Raw genomic sequence first — 17665 nt, forward strand, 5'->3', positions numbered from 1 at the left:
CTCTTTCTATATTAGAGGTGAAAAGCGTGTATTTAGGGAAGGCACCATGGCGCAAGCCAGCAGGAAGGATGGCGCAGGAGGCAGATTTCCTGACGGAGGTCGTCCTCTTTGTCCGCAGCCTTCTGCCAGCCCAGCCCAATAAATGGGGGAAACTGAGGCAGGCTGGCTCGCAGCGGCCAGGTTTCGACTGCTTTTGGAGCTGTTTGGTGCCAGCTCAGCTCTCGGGGGCAGTTTGTATCAGCAGCATTCGCACGTCCTGCAGGGCTGGAGCCAGATCCCGCGCCAAAGCCCGGCTCCTCCACCCTCTGCGGCTCCGGCAGGGCTCGTGCTGCACCAGCTTCAGAGACACCCCATTGCCCATCACTCCTGCTTCCAAAATAAATAGGTTCATCATCACACTTGCTCCATCCGGCCAAGAGGAGCTACTCCTATGGAAAAAACAACCTCCGGCACGGCCAGTGCCACTGTCCTGCGCTCAACGGAGAGGCTGTGGGTCTGGCACCACTTCCAGAGTGACTTTTTTGCATCCAAGCCATTCACAAGACGCTGCCAGCCTCTACCACCTGCTCTGCTCTCCCTGCCTTGGCCCCGGCTGCCGCAGCCCTCTGTAGTTAAAAAATAAAAACAAAAACCGAAAAAATACCCTGGTATTGCATGGATCCTTCCAGCGAGCAGTGGGGTTTACAGCCTCCGCCACGGCACCATCAGGCACGGCTGGCTGCGATGCTAATGCACTGCGATTCCGCCGCGTGGAGTAATGGACATTGCAGCACGAAATTAACGGTGCATCTGCTCCTCGCTGCAGACGCCGGAGAGAGTGGGCTGTAATTTCGTCTCCGATCCCCCAAATAATGTTTGTTGTCGTGCTGTAATCTTGGCAATCAATGTAACAGCTGAACAGATCGTTTCGGCTGAAATATTTGCTAAACACACTAAGACCTTGAAACCACACCTCAGCGTGTGCGTATTGTGTATGGAATTACATACTGAACTAAATAAGGACTGGATGGGGGAGAAATGGGAAGAGTTGCCAGCCAATTAAAACGCAAAAACAACAACAACAAAAAGAAAACCCTGCCGTGTTTATCTCCAGCACCTTTCACCAGCAACATCTTACTGCTTCTAAACCAGAAAAAAAAAAAACAAAGCTTTGAGCAGGGAGCATTTCAAGCACGCCACCATGCACGACGTATCAACTCAAATGTATATGCAAGGCTTTTAGAAGTGGAATTTAATGGTCACAGAAATCAATTGGCCAAACCAGCTGTACACATATTAACCTCTCAACGTCCCCCTGACTGAGCACCGCTTTCACTCATACAGCTATAAATAGGCGAAGCCACAAAATGTTTTTATTTGGGGAATTTAGCGAGAGTTGCTTTTTTATTTCTCTTTTTTATCCTGCTCGGGAGCCGAACGCAGCAGACCTAGCAAAGACAAAGCCTGAAAGGCCAGGTCAAACTCACGGCCACGCTACCAAGCAGCTGCACGCCCTTCTGCAAGCCGCGGCACGCCAGCGTTTCCGTGCTTTCCCTTCAGCAGCTGTGTTTATTTTGAAGGAAGCTCTCTGAAATAAAGATCGTGTCTTCTGTGTGCCTACAGCAGCTACGCCGCAGGACCCTGGCTTTGGCTGGGGTCTGCAGGCATTGATGTCTGTAAGTACGTGGGGCTCGCCAATGCCACGGTCACCGCAGTGCCCAAGAGTACCACCGAAATACCACGAGGTCTCTGGGGACACGAGAGAAAAGCTGGTCCTTTTTGGCCAAATTCTTGTGCTCCCAGTACGTTGATTTCTTCCAGCGCTGCAAAGCGTTTGTATAAATTAGCGCAGCCGTCAGGAATTCATCACGTTTGGCAGGTGCGGGGTGAGCTCAAACTGGTGATGGCCACATCCATTACAGCGCCGAGCGATTTATCAACAATTGATCGACACAAAGAGGGCGCACAGAACCTTTCACTCCAGTAATCAATATCAAGGACTCACGAGGGCAGGCCCACCACCTCCAACGCCACCTCCCCATGAGCACAGCTCGTTCAGGGACCCCCAAGGCTTTGCCCTGCCAAAGCACCTCCCCAAAAGTGGACTTTGGTGGCACGGTCAGGAGACCTGAGACCACCGGGGGAATAAATCCATCTCGTGGACCTGCTCAAGACAGCAAGGACCCTTTCAGCCTTAACACTGCTATCATGGTGTAAGTATCCCATGCAAAACCCTTGATCACCTTAATGTAATGATTAAATGGGGGAAGTGAGGAGATCAGAGGTGTTACGGATGGAATCAGGAGCTGGGGCCGTGGATAGGAGCGGTCAGTCCTGCTTTGCCCCGAGCACATCTCGCAGCCTCTCTGATCTCAGCTGCCATTGGGGTTCGGATCTCCTCGGGGTGCTTTGGAGACAGCACAATTGCAAGCCTGGGGTGCCAAGATACGGCAGCAGAAGGGACAAAACGATTTCAGCAAGCAGCCCTTTAATCCTCTCAGCCCTGCCAGATCACAGCTGCTGAGTCCCAGCACTCTCGACTTGGCCTTAAAACAGAGAGCTTGGGGTCGCTGCGCACCTCTGCAGTGACCTGTCAGCTCGATTGCTTGGCTGGGACACCCCGTCCATCTCCAAGCATCTCATTCAATGGGGTTTCAACCATCTGCACTGCGCAGGGACCAGCATCTTGCCCGGGCTGCGAATTTGGCTCAGATAAAACCAGCAGTAGCCAGCGAGCGAAGCCAACGGCAGCGGGCAAGGGCACGGCTCGAAGCCAGGAGAGCCCCACGGCATCAGCAGCACCTCCACCACGGTCACCCCACGAGCTCCTCTTGGGGGCAGGAAGGCGAGGGAACCGCTCTGCACGTCTCCATCACGCAGCGGGCTCAGATCCGGCGGCAGGAGCCAACCTGCCTTGCCTGGATCCCGCACGAAGACGCTGCCAACCTGCCGAGGGGCTGCCAGCGCTCCCAGCCTTGGCAGCAATCCCAAGGTGGAGAAGCGACAGGCTTTTCCCTAGAGGCACCGAGCAGACAAAAGAAACACCGCGGTCCTTACGAGCCCATGCCAGGGGACACGTGTCTCTGACAAGTCCCCATCCCGGCGCACGCTCCCTAGGGAAAAGGTACCCAACCTCGCGCAGCAGGGCTCGTGGAAGCCACATGTGCCAAACATGGAAAGGAAAAAAAAAACAACATTGTTTCCCTTTAAAAAAAAATTAATTTCGTCATTTTCCGCACATTTGCTAATTACTCATCAGCTTTTCTAATGAAGGTGCTGTGCTGGGCACCGGGAGACCAAGGGACTTTCTGCTGAAATCAAACGTTGAGTAAGTGCTGCGTTTACCAAGGGAAGGCAGCTTCAAAGCTTTCCCTTACACTTAGATTTTAAGCACTTCTACAAAAGAGCATTGATTTTGGGTTAAATTGACTGATTTTATTCATAGCTGGTTCATACGGTGTATTCAAAAGACAAATTGTACGAGACTGCAAGCTATGGATCAGCTCTGATAATTCAGAGTCCTCTTTCCTCTTTTTTTTTCCCCGTTTTTTTTTTTTTTTGTTCTAAATATTTTCCATGCTTATAATTTGCTATTATTTGGCCCCTGCTTGGACAGAAAAGGCATTTTCACAGTATGGGAGCCTCTCTTTGAAGGGAGGGTATTATATTTTAATGCCAATTACAACAGAAGTAAGAATCAGACATCCCTGCAACTCTTCAGAGCTCCTGCATAGCAAATAGCTTATCTGGGGAGGGGATGCGTGTTTTGTTCACATACATTATATTTATGCAGATAGTTTATTGACTCCAATTTAGTTGAAATATATAATAAACATGTGTATCAAGCACTAAACACTTGTGACAAAGATCAGCTCTAATCCCCCAGGTGCAGTGCTGGAGCTGTTAAGAGAAGTGCTGTGTGACTACTCGTCAGATGCACAACACGCCAGGAATGTTTAAGGCTACTGCACATTAGGCACAACTCAGAAATCCCAGCTGGGAACCTGCTGGGTGCCCTTGGACGTGCACAAAGGTTTCTCCCATGATCAGCATCAGGTCACCATAAATGTCCCCAAATCACCCAAGGCACGGACACGACACCCTAACCCCACACCAACCCTGGCGCAGGCAGCCCAAGCTCCGTGACTCGGTTTCCCCAGACTGAAAAAAAAATAAAAATGGGATATGCTAAAAGCTCCCAGAGAGAGGAATTCAAGAGGGAAACGTTTACAGAATGCACCTGAGGTTATAGGAGACAGGCAGCTGAATTAACATCCACGTCATCGTCACAACCCCATTAACTTGGGTTACGTTACGTGGTTCCGTGCAGCAGCACCCATCCACCCCTGCAGGACTCACGGTTGTAACCACAGGGGAGAAACCCCAACTATCAGACTGCTTTCCCCCGAGACCAAGGGTTTGGTGACCCCAAAGCGCTTCCTGCATTGAACCCACTCAATTGTTTCGAGGAGGGGGAAGAAAAGAACAACTTGAAAAAACGCTGAAGCATGAAAACATGCAGAGCACTCAGTTCAAAGGCCTGCCTCAGAGTTTCCTTCTGTTTTATTTAAACCCTTTGGGAACATATTTAAATGGAGGAAATCAAAACAAAACAGTGGGGTTTTCTGCAGGAGGGGACGAGCTTTGTGTGTCTTTTCCTACCTTTTTCTTTTAAAAGGAACTTTTCCATCCAGCAAACGAGCAGGAGAAAAACAAAAACAAAAAAAAGTGATACTCACACCAAGCTCTGCTCGATGCATAGAAAAATAATAATAAATAAATAAGAGGAGAAGGAGCACATCGATCCGTGCATATAATGAGAGCCCGGCGGTGATGAGCTGAGGGGGATGCAGGACAAACCAGCACCGAGGAGCGGGGCAGGGAGCAGGACCTGGCACTGGGTCTGCAGCACCCAGGAATTGGGAAGGGCTGGGAAACCCAGCTGAGCATCCACAATGAACTTATTCATGTCACAGCCCAAACACGGAGGCTTGGAGAGAGGGGAAAAGGGCACAGACTGCAGAGCGCGAGGTCAGGAACGCTTCTCCTTTAGCTGAATTTAATGCTGATTTGATATTAGTGAAGTGGATGCCTTATAAAAAACATCTCTTAAGTATCCCAAGAATAATTAGATCGCCTGCAGCCATGCACAGCAGCCTTGCAGAGCCCCAAACCAAGGCTGGTGCCCACAACAGCCCAAGAACATGGAATCACAGAATACCCCAAGTTGGAAGGGACCCATAAGGATCATCCCATAACATCCCACAGCAATGTAGGTGCCAGCCTGCAAATTGCCCCCAGCTCAGGGAGGCGAAGGTAAACCCAAAGTTTTGGGCACCAAAAGGACCCTGCAGTGTCCAGGGAGCCCAATAAAGCATTAAGAAGCCTGACGGCACACCGGAGCTCAGCCACTTGGAAAGAAGGTGGAAACGGACCACACTAAGAGCATCTACGCTGTCTTTTTGTCACCAGGCTCAACCCTGGAGCATCCTCTCTCCCCACACAGGTCACAGCTCACTGCCAGTTTTCGGCACCCCTCGGCACCCGCTGTCACAGGCGGTGGGCACGCAAGGCACAGATGCCAGGCACGTCTCAGAAGCCGGCTCCTCGGTTATCGTTTCAGGGCATCAGATGCCACTAATTGATACACGGTAATACTCTCATTTACTCAGCAGCAAGCTGAAGCGTTGATAATTGATGGATTGGTTTGCCTTTGATGATTTGCAAAATTAAAAGCCCCAACCCTGCAAGATGCTGAGAACCCCCCCCGACAGCCCGCAAACTCTCGAGCCTCCCCGGCCACCAGCAGGCAGGAAAGGCACTCGGGACCGGGCAGGATTGGGCTTTAATTCAACAGCCCCTGTGACCATGTGCATCTGTACCTATTAATACGGATATAATTGTGGGTTTATATTTTATCAGCACCAGCTGAAATGAAATTAGGAGGAAGGAGTCCTCCTGGTCCTCCAGGAACTGGCTACACCTCCAGCCCCCGAGGGCTTTTACTTATGGGGGAGGGCAAATAGCAAGCACCGATTTCAGCAAGACCTCTCTCTCTGCTCTTTTTGATAAAAGGGTTTGCTGAAGAAACCACAAAGCCAAGGGGCCTGCAGGCAATGCACTGCATGACAGCAGTCCTTGCAGAGCCCTCCTCTCCCACCCAGTTTTGTTACCCTTTTCCAAGCTTTATTGCAGCCCAGCATCCCTAGGAAGCAGCTTGGAGCACACCAAGCGAAGCACACACAGAGCTGTCTCACGAGCCCAGACGCGGAGCATTTCTCTTCCAGCACATTCAACAAGCTGAACATTTAGCTAGAGCGACGGGGAGAATATCTGGCCAGGCTGACATTAATTGAGACCGGATTTCTCCCAAGATTTTTACAGATTTCTGACTCAGCTCTGCCCTGACGCTGCCCACACGCCAGCCCCGTTGATGTGCGGGGCCAGGCAGACGTATGCTGGAAGGATGACAGTCGTGTGGCTCCTATCAGACTCGGGCTGTCAGTCAATTCATACCCTCTCTCGATATATTATTGCTTCTCCAGCAATGACTCCCCCATTTGCAAGCGATGATTAGCGCTCTAATCTTGGCATAATTACTCCTGCCTTTCAATTTAAAAAAAAAAAAAAAGAAAAGACAAAGCGGAAGAGCGGCGAGGAGTCGATCTCCCACCGTCACGCCACGCTTTGGGAGCCAGCTGCCTGCGGGACGAGCCGCAATGACAGCCCAAGTGCTCGTGAGCAATGTCACGAGGAGCCACCTGCACGCATCCAGCTCATTACGCCCCGCCAGCTCGCGGCACTGTGGCTCAGCGGGTTTTAAGATGCAGCAAGGTCACTGCCGGCGAGGTTCTGCTGCTCACGTCCCAGCGTTTGTTCTAGCTCGTTTCTATCTAGGTTCTCCTCTTAGTGCCATTAAATTATGGAAATTTAAGCCTCCTGCGTTCTGGGCACAGCAGACAGATCGCCAGCCAGGATGCCTGCCAGGACCACGGGCTGGCTGCACCTCCTGAGCAGCTTTAATTATCTCTCCCTCTTCCTAACGGGGGGAGGTCGGAGCTCAGGTGAGTGCTCCTTGCTCTCCTCTATTTGATTCAATTCTACGGCTCATGAAATATGCTCCTGCTTCGTTCGAAGGACAAATGAAATGAAACAGCCTCTTGGAAGGAGACAAATGGAGGATATGGGCGCAGACATCACTCAGGGGACTTTGGGGAAGTCAGGTGGTGCTTTGGAAAGGTACCCAAGGAATTAATCCAGGAAGGAAAGTAACAGGGGAATAAGTCAATTAACTGGCTGAAGCACACAGCGACTGCAAGGCTACTGCAGAAAGCATCCCGGAGAGGCTGGAAGGCAGCCTGGGGCAGAGGGAGCACCACCTTGTCAAGACAGAGGCTGCAAGGTGGATTTGCCCTGCATACAGCAGGGATGTGGATCTGGAACACCTCCAGCAGCAACTAAAAGGCTTCCATCCCATCTTCGAGGCCTTACAAGTAGCTGCTGCAGGATAACAGGGACCTCTATGGGGTCCAAAAATCAGCTGGGCACCTAGCAGCACGGGTCGAGGGGGAAGCCAAACGAAATTTGGCAGAGAGTTGAGGGAACAGGTGGAGTACCTTCAGGGCAGATGCTGTGAGCAGCATCACCCACGTTAGTTTTCCATAAGGGTTAAGTGACGGCCACCATCCAGGAGCCAACTGGTGGCCAACTTGGCCAACTCAAGTCCCCAGAGAGCCCTGGAGGCGCTGGACTTACCCTGAGGCCAAAAGAGGGCCACGAAGGGTTCACCTCCAACAGCAGCAGCTCTCGCCAGATATTTTAGCGAAGACCACTTTAACTCTCCTCTGTTTGTTCTTCGAGGTTATCCACGGCCCCAGCAGGGGCTGCAGAGGACGTCGATCTGAAGCTCCGACTAAAGCCGGAGGTAATTAAATACAAGGGGCCTCCCATTGTCAGCGTTGTGGCTCTGTTTTGGCAGCCAGCTCCAGCAGAGCAGAAGAGGGAAGATTTGATTTTAATCACACAGATTTCAGGTTTTATTTTGCTCATTAAAATTTCTGATAAGGATTTAGGCTGACATTATGCAGTATTTTGGAAGAGGATATGTGGCAGTGGGGGGGATGGCGAGGGCTGCATTTCCTCGTGATGAGATCTCTCTGCCTCCCCACGCCAGACGCAAGGATATGAGCAGGTGTTACTTCAAAGGGAAAGGATTTGGGGGAAGCAGGGGGCAGGACGGCATCGTCCACACCAAATCAAGGATCTGAGCACCTCGGATTATGGAGAACAAAAGGTCCCAAGCCTGAGATGAGGTAAGGGGAGGGAGGGCCCTGCCCCATTTCAGAGCCACCTCCCAGAAGTCACAGACCAGATGCTCTTAAAATGCATTTTTAGGCCCTGTAAGAGGGAGGTGGAAGTTTTACCCACACAGGGTCAGCTGCAAACAGGACGATGGCATCTGATCACGAAGACACGACGAAAGAGACCTGTCCTGAGACTCCAAACGGGCTCCATGTCCGAGCTCCATCCCTTTGCAAAGGGAGCAGCATCCAACACGTATGGGGGGAGAAAACCTCCTTATCCCACCTCCACCCCCTCCCAGAAACAGAAGATGTGGGGCAAAACCATCACGCCTTCTTTCCAAAGGAGCATTTCCCCTTGATTACACACCTTAACCACCCAGGGCCAAAATTTTGTCGGGCACAGCCTCCCACCCGCAGGAGCAGCACCTCTGCTCCTCGCCACCTGCTCGTGCCCAGCAGCCGCTTTGCTTCTTGATTAGAAACCGGCAAATTCGGGCAATTTGCCTCCTATTTCTTCAGCTAGCTTTGTACGAATACTACTTTAACACCTACTAAGCATTATTCATACAGAACAAGATGTCTGCGGCACGAAAATCACCTGAGCGAGAGGATGAATTAGCAAATGGCCAAGCATTTGGATTTGTACTCATAAACTTGGAAGCGTTGTGAAGCAGGATGGATTTCTCTGTCCCCAGAGGATGTGTTCTTCTCTCAAAAAGCCTTAAGCCAACCGAGTTCCATAATGTGATTTGTGCAGAATGGGAAATGAGCTTGCAACCACGCTCCCCTGTTTGCTCTCCGCCTGTGCACCCCCTATCTAGAGGCCGGGTGGGGGATTTTGGAAAGAGCAGAAATCTGAGAAATACATTAAAATGAAACCTGTGAAATACGCAGTAATTGCCACCGAATCAAGGGCAGCCAGGACTACAATGCAGAGAGACAAAGGCAACAGGTATTCAGCCAAACATTTCAAGCGTATCCGAAGGGCTGGTGCCAGCAGAGCATCACAGAGGCTCCCGGTGTCTCCACACCAGCACCCAGAGCAGCGAGCTGCCAGTGCAGGAGGGATTTCACAGGCGTGGCAGTGCCAGGAGCCACCGCTTTGCCAAGTGTCCCCACTTCCACCTCCCCTCGGTCCTGACCGCACCACGGCTGTGCGCAAGGCACCGTAATTACCATGCTTAAAAGAAGAAGTTATGCGAGGAGAATCACTCATGTATGTTTAACTTTTCCTAATGGGGAGCAGTGGGAGCATCCTGAGTGCAGCTCGCTCTCGGGGGGCCAGCAGAAAAGCAAAACACCCACCCCAGGCCACGCTATGGGAGCTGCTCAGCAGAAGGCACTAACCATAACGCACGACTGCCCAGCACCGCGCGGCTCCTTCCCCTGTGCCGCCACTGCTGGCACCCGTCCCCCACCCTCCCAACACTTGGAAAGGAAGGAAAAAAACAGGATAAGACCTGGGGTGGGAGCCCAGCTCCCCACGACGTGGCACAGCCACGAGGGAGCAATGTGCAGCCCCTGCCCAGAGTCCTGAGCAGGACATCGGTGTCACCACGAGGCCACCACCCTGCAGTGAGGGCACCTCCTCCCGGGCGTTGCGACTCATCTATTAGATCTCTCCTCTCCTCTCTCCCCCACCTGCCACCGTCTTTAGAAATATATATATTATTTTTTCAGCCATAGGGAAAAGAAAGGAAAGGAAATCTCTCCACCACAATAGCATGTCAGGCTCCTATCATTTTCAAACCCTCCTCTCCCCTCCCTTTCCACTCTCCTTACTTAGCGGAGAATTTTCCTTCATTAAAATTAAGCCTCATTTCAGGCTCATCTTCTTTTCTCTCTCTCCTTTTCTCCAAATTGAATGGAACGTGATCTCCATCAACCTGGCCTCCCCGTCCCTCCCCTCCCTCCTCCTCTCGCTTTCATACCCAAACCTTCCTCACCACGAGGAAATTATCGTGCCAGCCGTCCTCCCTCTCCTCTCGCCACTCCACCGCGGGCAAATCAGCCCCACCGAAGACGACTTTCTTTCTTCCAGGAGCCTGAACGAGTTTCTCTCCCCTCTCCCCCCAACACTTACCGCTTTCAGCTCATTCTCTTTAATTGGGATGTATTTTCTCCCACATAATGGGACGAGACTTTCTCCCCTCCTCATTTCCTCACCACCGTTTCCACCCGGTTTATTTTTACCTGGTTTAATACAGCCTGCTCGCTCCCCTGCAAGCCAGCTGGAGCAGATCTGGGGGACCACTTCCATTAACCTACACCCTGCTAGAGAATCCCAATACCAGGCGAGCCCTTGTGCCCCATGAAAGGCAACCCGGTGTTATTAGTGGGGTTTTCTCCCCGCTCCAGCTAACGCACGGCACCGCAGGGCATTTCCCAACTGCAACCCTGCCTTCAGAGACAGCCTAGGGACAACAGTGAGGTTTCCAGATCCCAGCAAGAAGACAGAGGTTATAGGACAGCCCCTGCCACCCTGGCTTCATTTACAAGGTGATTTTACACCAGGCATGAGCCACCCCAATACAAGACACGCTCCCCAAAGACGGCTGGTGCTCAGTGGGAACAGCCCCATTTGCTTTCCTCTTCTCCCTCCCTCTCCCCAGCACCGTATTCTCACCTCCGCTCAAGCTTTCCTCCACCAAAAACGTATTTAACATTCTCTGATGCTCAAGGCCAGCCAGCTCGTTAGCTCTGCTACACCTGGATCAGGATCTGGAGACAAATTGCTGCTTCATTATAGGAGCTGAGGCTCTAATCCATTTTTTTCAGGCTGTTTAACTTGTAAGGACAACAGATGGATACAGGGCTGCATAATGCAGGCTCCTTAAGATCCATCACACAGTCTTGGAAGTGCAAAAACACAAGGCTGAGGAATGTGAAACTAGAGCGGATCTCACAGCGGTCACCTTAAATTAGGCACAAGGAGAAAATGTGCCAAGACTACAACTGGACCAAAACCGCCAACTTGTTTTGCTGAAGATTAGAGGAAAAACAAACTTTTTTTCTCCTCTACAACCCACAGTTGTCTTAGACGTATTTGCTTCTCTCCCTCTCTTGTGAAAAAGAACAAGCAAAAAGCCCAGTAAAAAAAAATTAGTTAAGAAATTCCACTTTATTTTAGTTACAAAGGGGCAGCGGTACAAAAGCCGTGCTCCTTGAGGCCACAGCCTGAAAATCATTGGGCTTTGCTTTCTGATTCCTCACAAACACAACTGAAAGCCCTGACCTATAGAAAAACTTTCAGCAAATACGTTCATTTTGCTCAAAAAGACTTTCTGACAGCGGCAGAAAGAAACACAACATAAAAACCCTATTCTAGCTTAGAAAACATCCAGCGCGTTCTTCCTTTCAGCACGCACCGCAGACAGGCATGAACCCAATCAGCGGAGATTTCAGGAAGGCTCCTGCTCCCTGATCCTGTTAAAAGCAAAAGTTTGGGAAGGCTCCGAGCAAGCAACGTGCCTGCTGCCCCTGCCAGGCATGTGCCATGAGCCCCCAAGACACGCAGGTGGCTGTCCTGGTGCCGTGGTTGCCACAAGTGCACTGAGATGGTGCCTGGTGGTCACTGCTGGTGACACGGTGACACAGCCAGGTGGGTGCTCACCCCCGTTCCTCCCTGTAAAGCAGAGCCCAGCAAGACGGGCAGCACAGGCTGCAAAGCACGAGATTGGGGAGAGGCGCGGTGCAGGCTGGCTGAATTTCTGAATCACCAGCTGCCGAGAGGCTTTTTCGCTCCTCCATCAGCTTAACTGCTACCTACCGCCATCAGAAGGTGACTACCGACGACCTGGGAGCGCTCATTTTCCCCCTCTGAACACAATTGTTTAGATGACAAGCCCGGGAATGCTGCAATTTCTCAGGTCTTCAAACACTTAATTCATCTCGGAGGTGATACCCAAACGTGAGGCTGGCTTTAGCCTGGCACCTCCCGCTCCAAGCGAGCCCAGGGGCTCCCGAAGCACAATGCAGCACTCATCCTGCACGCATCCCTTTGCTGGAGGGAGATCTGCACCCTCAGGGGACAGCTCTGGTGCTGCCCCATGAGCACAGGGTGCCAGCGAGCTTTGGCTGAGATGCTGTTCACACAGGGACAGACAAGCAGCCTTTCCAAAGCCAGCACGGCCCCACCTTTGCAGAGCAAACCCTGGAAACCTTCCCCGACGAGCTTTGGGGATTTGCCCAGACAATGGCAGGACGCAGCTCCCACACTGCCTACCCGGGGGCAGGCAGATGAATGAGGCACAAGGCCGGCTATTTACCACGCACAACAAAGCTCGCTCGGCATTTGTTCACGTTTCCCATTTCTTGGACTCTCTCCTGGTCCCTCTCGCAGCTTGGAGGCAATAACTTGCCTTCTTATCTGACCCAGAAGGACAGCCAGCTGTCAGCACACAAACATGGCCTTTGTTTATCCTTAAATGAAAGCTCAGTTAATTAAAACCAGAAATCACTTTCCCTTATCTGCAGCCTCTGGCCTGTGTGCGGCGGGCAGGAGGCTTCCCAGCGCGCTCGGCCCCGGGGCTGCAGACAAGGGCCCCGACTCACCGTGCCGATAACCCTGCCGCTGCCTGGAGCATCCTCCTCGGGGCTGGGAACGTGTGGGGCAGCCAGGAGCTGCTGGGTGGGATAACGCCGCTCACTGCCTTCCCCTCAGCTGCAGAGCCAAAGGATTCTGATTTTGGCTTGTGCGCAGTAAGTGTCGTGGTGTTGGAGATCTGGTTTGGGGTGCTGAAAAGGGGAGCACGCCCTGGGGCTCTGCAGGGCTGGCACCGTGGCATCCTACACAACCACAGCACACCGATCCCATATCCCACCCCACAGCCTTCCACGGGCTTCCCTCGGCCCCAAAGAGCTTGCCCTCATCTTACACCAGCCGCCCCTCGCCCAGCTGGCTGCAGCAAAAGCCCCCTGGCAGGGGGGAGCTGCTGCCACGGCGGCTCGGCGCGTGCTGGAAGCCCTCGCCAGCAGCAATCAGGGTGATGCAAGGCAGCAGCTTGATAGAGTGCCTGTTCTGCATGCTGAAAATTGAAAGTGATCGACTTCCACCTTGCGCGGGAGGCAGAGAAAATCACATTCAACTCATTGAGAGGCTTCAACAGCAGAAAGATTGATCAACTTGATGAGAAGTGACTCTCTCGCGCTCTCTGCCATCCTCTCGCCCCCCCTGCTCTCCTGTTGATAGCAGTTTCGGTGCAAACAAGGCAGGCGAGGAGCAGGAGAGGAGCCCACTTGTTGCTAGTGGGGGCTGCAGCACTCCGAGGCGATGCTGTGGGCACCCAGCCTGGGGACAGGGCTGTCATGTCTGGCTGGGAGCATCTAACAGAGGTCAGCCCTGAGTCTTGGGATGGGCAGGGCACTGGTTTGGGCAGCGACAGCTCCCGAATAACTCCAAGCCGTGGTCCAAGAGGGTCTCCAAAGGAGAGCAATGCATCCCACAGCGCACCTAGGTGGTCCCAAGAGCAGAGTTACCCCCCTGTCATTACACTTCAGCCCTGCCTGTGTCCCCTCCGCACTCCCAAAGCAGAAAATGAGGGTGTTTTCCACCCCAGGGGCAGCTCCTCACCAAGCAGGTGGGAAATGGTTCAAGCAGGGCATGTCAAAGCTAGACCAAAGCGCAAAGCTTGCTTGGTGACCAACACAATCACACCTGGGTGTCAAAGAAGGAGCAGCAATGGGCTGCATCCCGCTGGGGAGATGGGGAGGGTGCTGGGGGGAGACCAGCATCACCTCCCCTACCTCCTGTGGACTCACTGCCCCCACGCAAGCCGCCCCCTCCCTTCCCTTCCGCCGTGCCCGGCACTCGTCACTTTGCCATTTACACGTGTCACACCAAAAATCTTTCTCATTAAGTGGAAATTGAATTCCGTTAATTAAAGCAAAAGAAATCAATTAACCTTATCAGCAAACAGGAGCCATTTGAAATGGAATAAGGCAAAGGCTTCTCTCTCCTGCTTACCCCCAAAGCCTTCCCCGGATGCTCGGAGCCGCGCCGTGGGCTGCGCATCAGCAGCGGATCGTGCGTGCCAGCGGGGGGACTGCAGAAGGTGGGGAACTGCTGACGAGCAGAGTCGGAGAGGAAAGGGATTTCAAAGCAATTAACACCCCCAAGATTTACCATCAGGTTGACAAGCTCTCAGAGTAGCCATCACTCAAACATAAGGATTCAATTAACTTTTTTTCCCTCTCCCCCCCCAACTCCCCCGGTAGCTTTGCACCGAGCAGCAGAACGACTCCGGTGAGAGTGGAAGATTTAAAATCAGGCAGAACGGGGTTATTTTAAAGGAGATAAAAGCATCGTTTCTGTGTCCTCCCCCCCTCAAGCCGCCAACGTTTGTGGTTTTTTTTTTTTTCTTCCTTTTCTGTATGCCTCGTTGGAACAGCTGAAGAAACGCAGCCATCTTCCAGCTACCCCTGGATACTTTTATGGACTCATTTTCTTTTAAACCCGGCAGAGCCCGACCCACAGAAGTGGGAAGGCAGGGGGAGGCCCGGCAGGCTGCGATGCTCCATGATCATTGCTGGAGCAGCTCTGGCACAGGAACCAGCACCGGCTCTGCACCGCCACCCGTCCCCAGGAAAAGTGACAGTGGTTTGGGACTGGGGACGCAGGATGCACCCCCAAAACACAACAAGGACCAAACACCAACACGTTGTGTGGGTTTTTTTGGGTGGGCCAGGCTTTAATTCCCAGCTCCCCATCAAAGGGGACATCTGCAAAGGTCCCCATGGGAACAGGGGAGCTCCTCGCTGCTTCCCACCTGCAGGGATGCTCTGTGGAGGGGCTGCCAACCTCCCGGCCCCACTCCTGAAGGCAACCTGCAGATGGAGCAGAGGGAGCAGGGGGCTCTTCCACCCCAGGCAGACAATCTCAGCTCTTTGCAGCTTCAGCTTGTCCCTGGGGGCAGATGCCCCTGCCCAGCTGTGCTCTGGCCAATCTTCCCTACCTCCAAGAGCCTCTGCTGAAGGAGTCCTTTAATATCTCAGTCTCTCTATGCAATAAAAACATCACAATAATAATAGCTCCTGCTGAGCACCCTTAATCTGTGGAGATCCAGGCACTTTAAGAAAGGAGCAAAGCAATTACATCGAGGGGACAGAGGAGAAAAGAACCCGGACGCTGGGATTTGCACAAGGAAATCAGCAACCTGAGCAGCACACACCCCGATTGCTCAAACCTCCCCCCCAAAACTGAGCTGCAGCCACGCTTACAGCCCAAAAAGTGCCGGGCTGCAGAGCCAGAGCAGTGCCCAGGGTAGATTTTAAGAGCTGGAAAAGGTTTTCATGCTGCTCTCAGGACCTCATTCACTAGCCCCTTATTTTCAGGGAGGGAAAAGAGGCAGAGGTGAGCCCCAGCCTCACCCCACAAGTGTGGGGCCACCCACCTCCACCACCCCAACCCATCCCCTCTTGGCACCATCCTGCCACCGAGGGAAGGTGCCCCGAGGGTGCTCAGCTCAAAGAAACCTTTCAATGACTCACAAACCCCAGCATTGTCCCCCCACCCCCAGGCCATGTGCAGACAACCCCACTAACTTGGGCCCCAGCTTTCTAAATAAACCCTCTGAGACCTTTTACCTCGTGCTGCGCAGGCATAGAGGCTTCTTTGTCCTCCCAAAGTGCCAGCTGGGTGCCAAGACCCTCAGTCAGCGCCAAGGAGCTGGGCAGCCCCCAAAACATCCCCCTCCTGCAGGCTCACCCCACAACTACTGCTCCTCCCAGCCCCCCTTAAATAGCACCCAGCAGCCATCCCTTCAGCAGCCGTGAGCTGCTAATTAACGGAGACACGCAGCTGGGTAAATTAACGCACAAGGAGGTTCAGCCCAGCGTTTAGCAGGCACACACACGCACTTTCTGCCTTCCCTCCTGCAGGTGGGCAAAAACCACTTTGTACTACCTGGTGCTCAGGCAGGGACAACAGCCACTGCCCTACAGCCACTGGTTTTGGCAGCAGAGCCCTGAAAATCTCTGCTCCACCATGGATTGGGTGGGTTTGTGCAAAACCTGAGCCCAAGGATGAAAGGAGGAGATGGAGAGCTCCCTGGGTGCTTCAGCTTGCTCCACACATCGGGATGTTCGTGTGGACCACAGGAGATGCTCCTCATGGGGCAGCAGGACCAGGGAAGCCCAGGACGCTGGGAACTGGAGAGGATTTCCTCCAGGCATCTCATCGGTATGAGGAACGCCGCTCTGGGTGCAGGGCCAAAATAGCACGTGTTTTCGGCAGCGCAGACAAAAGTAGGGAAGAAAAGATGCAAATATCTTCGGAATGTGCCCAGCAGTCTTTTGTGCAAGCACATTAGAATACAATACAAATGTGACTAAAAAAGACTCAACAGAATAAATACTGCACTTATAATAGGCCTCAGAGAGAGAAAGAGATTTAATGGCAACATATTAAATGTAAATCAACACAAAAGGTAACTGGGAAGGGAAGAGATATACCAGCTTAGGGATTATAGCACAAAGCTGTAATATTTACTCACGAGATTAAGGCACTTATAGGAAATGAAAAATTGTCCTTTTGTAATAATTCAATCCCTCGCCTTTATCCAGGAGGATTGGCCATATCAAGCTATTTTAGAGATGCAGACATAAATTCACATCTATTATGAGCAGAGGGACGTGGACCTGGTGTCTGCATCAGTCATGGCTCTTCTGCAAGAACTCAAGGCTTCGCAGGGGAAACTCATCCAAAAGCAGCCAGATTTCGGTGCTGCCAGCAGCCACTGCCTGCACAGCCATGCTGATACCACCAGAACCAAGCTGCAATGGTCATGGATTCAGCCCAGACAGCTTGGATAGAGCAGAAAATGACCATGGACATCTGGGGGGATTGCTCCTCATCACAACCCCCATCCATCCGACAGATGCTGGGACCTGTAGACCTGCTGGTGTCCATGTGCCTGGCTGCCCTTCTGGGCAACTGGGGCAGAAAAAGCCAAGGGCTAAGCATGGCACTGCTCCCCACGTCCTTGTGGGGTGGGTAAATGCCCCCACCTCAATTCCCCACCCCTCAGCTCAGCGTCTTTCCCTGCAGCGTTGGGACTATTAGCCACAGCATGGTCAAGGAATGCAATATATTATCACCGTGCTTACGTTATCTCCCAGTTTACTCTATTTTTTGAAGGCCAAAAATAAAGTTTAAAAACTCAATTTGCTTTCCAGGTGCCAGGCAGAGCGGGCAGGCAATAAAGAAGAGAGCCTTATGATTTCTCTACCGCAAACCTTTTCCTAAGCCAGCTACCTCCGCTGCTTGTGTGGCCCCAATCAGCAAAGCATCTTTAGCGCCTCACAATCTTTAATAGATTTGTCCTCTGCAAACCCATTGGCGAGGGAGGGAAGCGTTATTATCTCCTTTAACCAGGCAGGGAACG

At 52.4% G+C, this 17665-nt stretch overlaps 1 protein-coding gene and 1 long non-coding RNA gene across 6 annotated transcripts in view; both read right to left on the reverse strand.

Moving 5' to 3' along the window:
* LOC101804279 (opioid-binding protein/cell adhesion molecule homolog) overlaps positions 1-17665 on the reverse strand; it is a 324486-nt gene that overhangs the window by 220707 nt on the left and 86114 nt on the right. The window lies entirely within an intron of this gene.
* LOC113839832 (uncharacterized) lies at positions 11989-15983 on the reverse strand. The gene is made up of 3 exons (XR_003492436.3): positions 15867-15983; positions 14248-14346; positions 11989-13734 (listed from the first exon to the last, which is right to left on the reverse strand). It is a non-coding gene; the product is annotated as an uncharacterized lncRNA (long non-coding RNA).

This window comes from Anas platyrhynchos, chromosome 25 (genome assembly GCF_047663525.1).
Source record: "Anas platyrhynchos isolate ZD024472 breed Pekin duck chromosome 25, IASCAAS_PekinDuck_T2T, whole genome shotgun sequence".
NCBI classification, from domain to species: domain Eukaryota; kingdom Metazoa; phylum Chordata; class Aves; order Anseriformes; family Anatidae; genus Anas; species Anas platyrhynchos.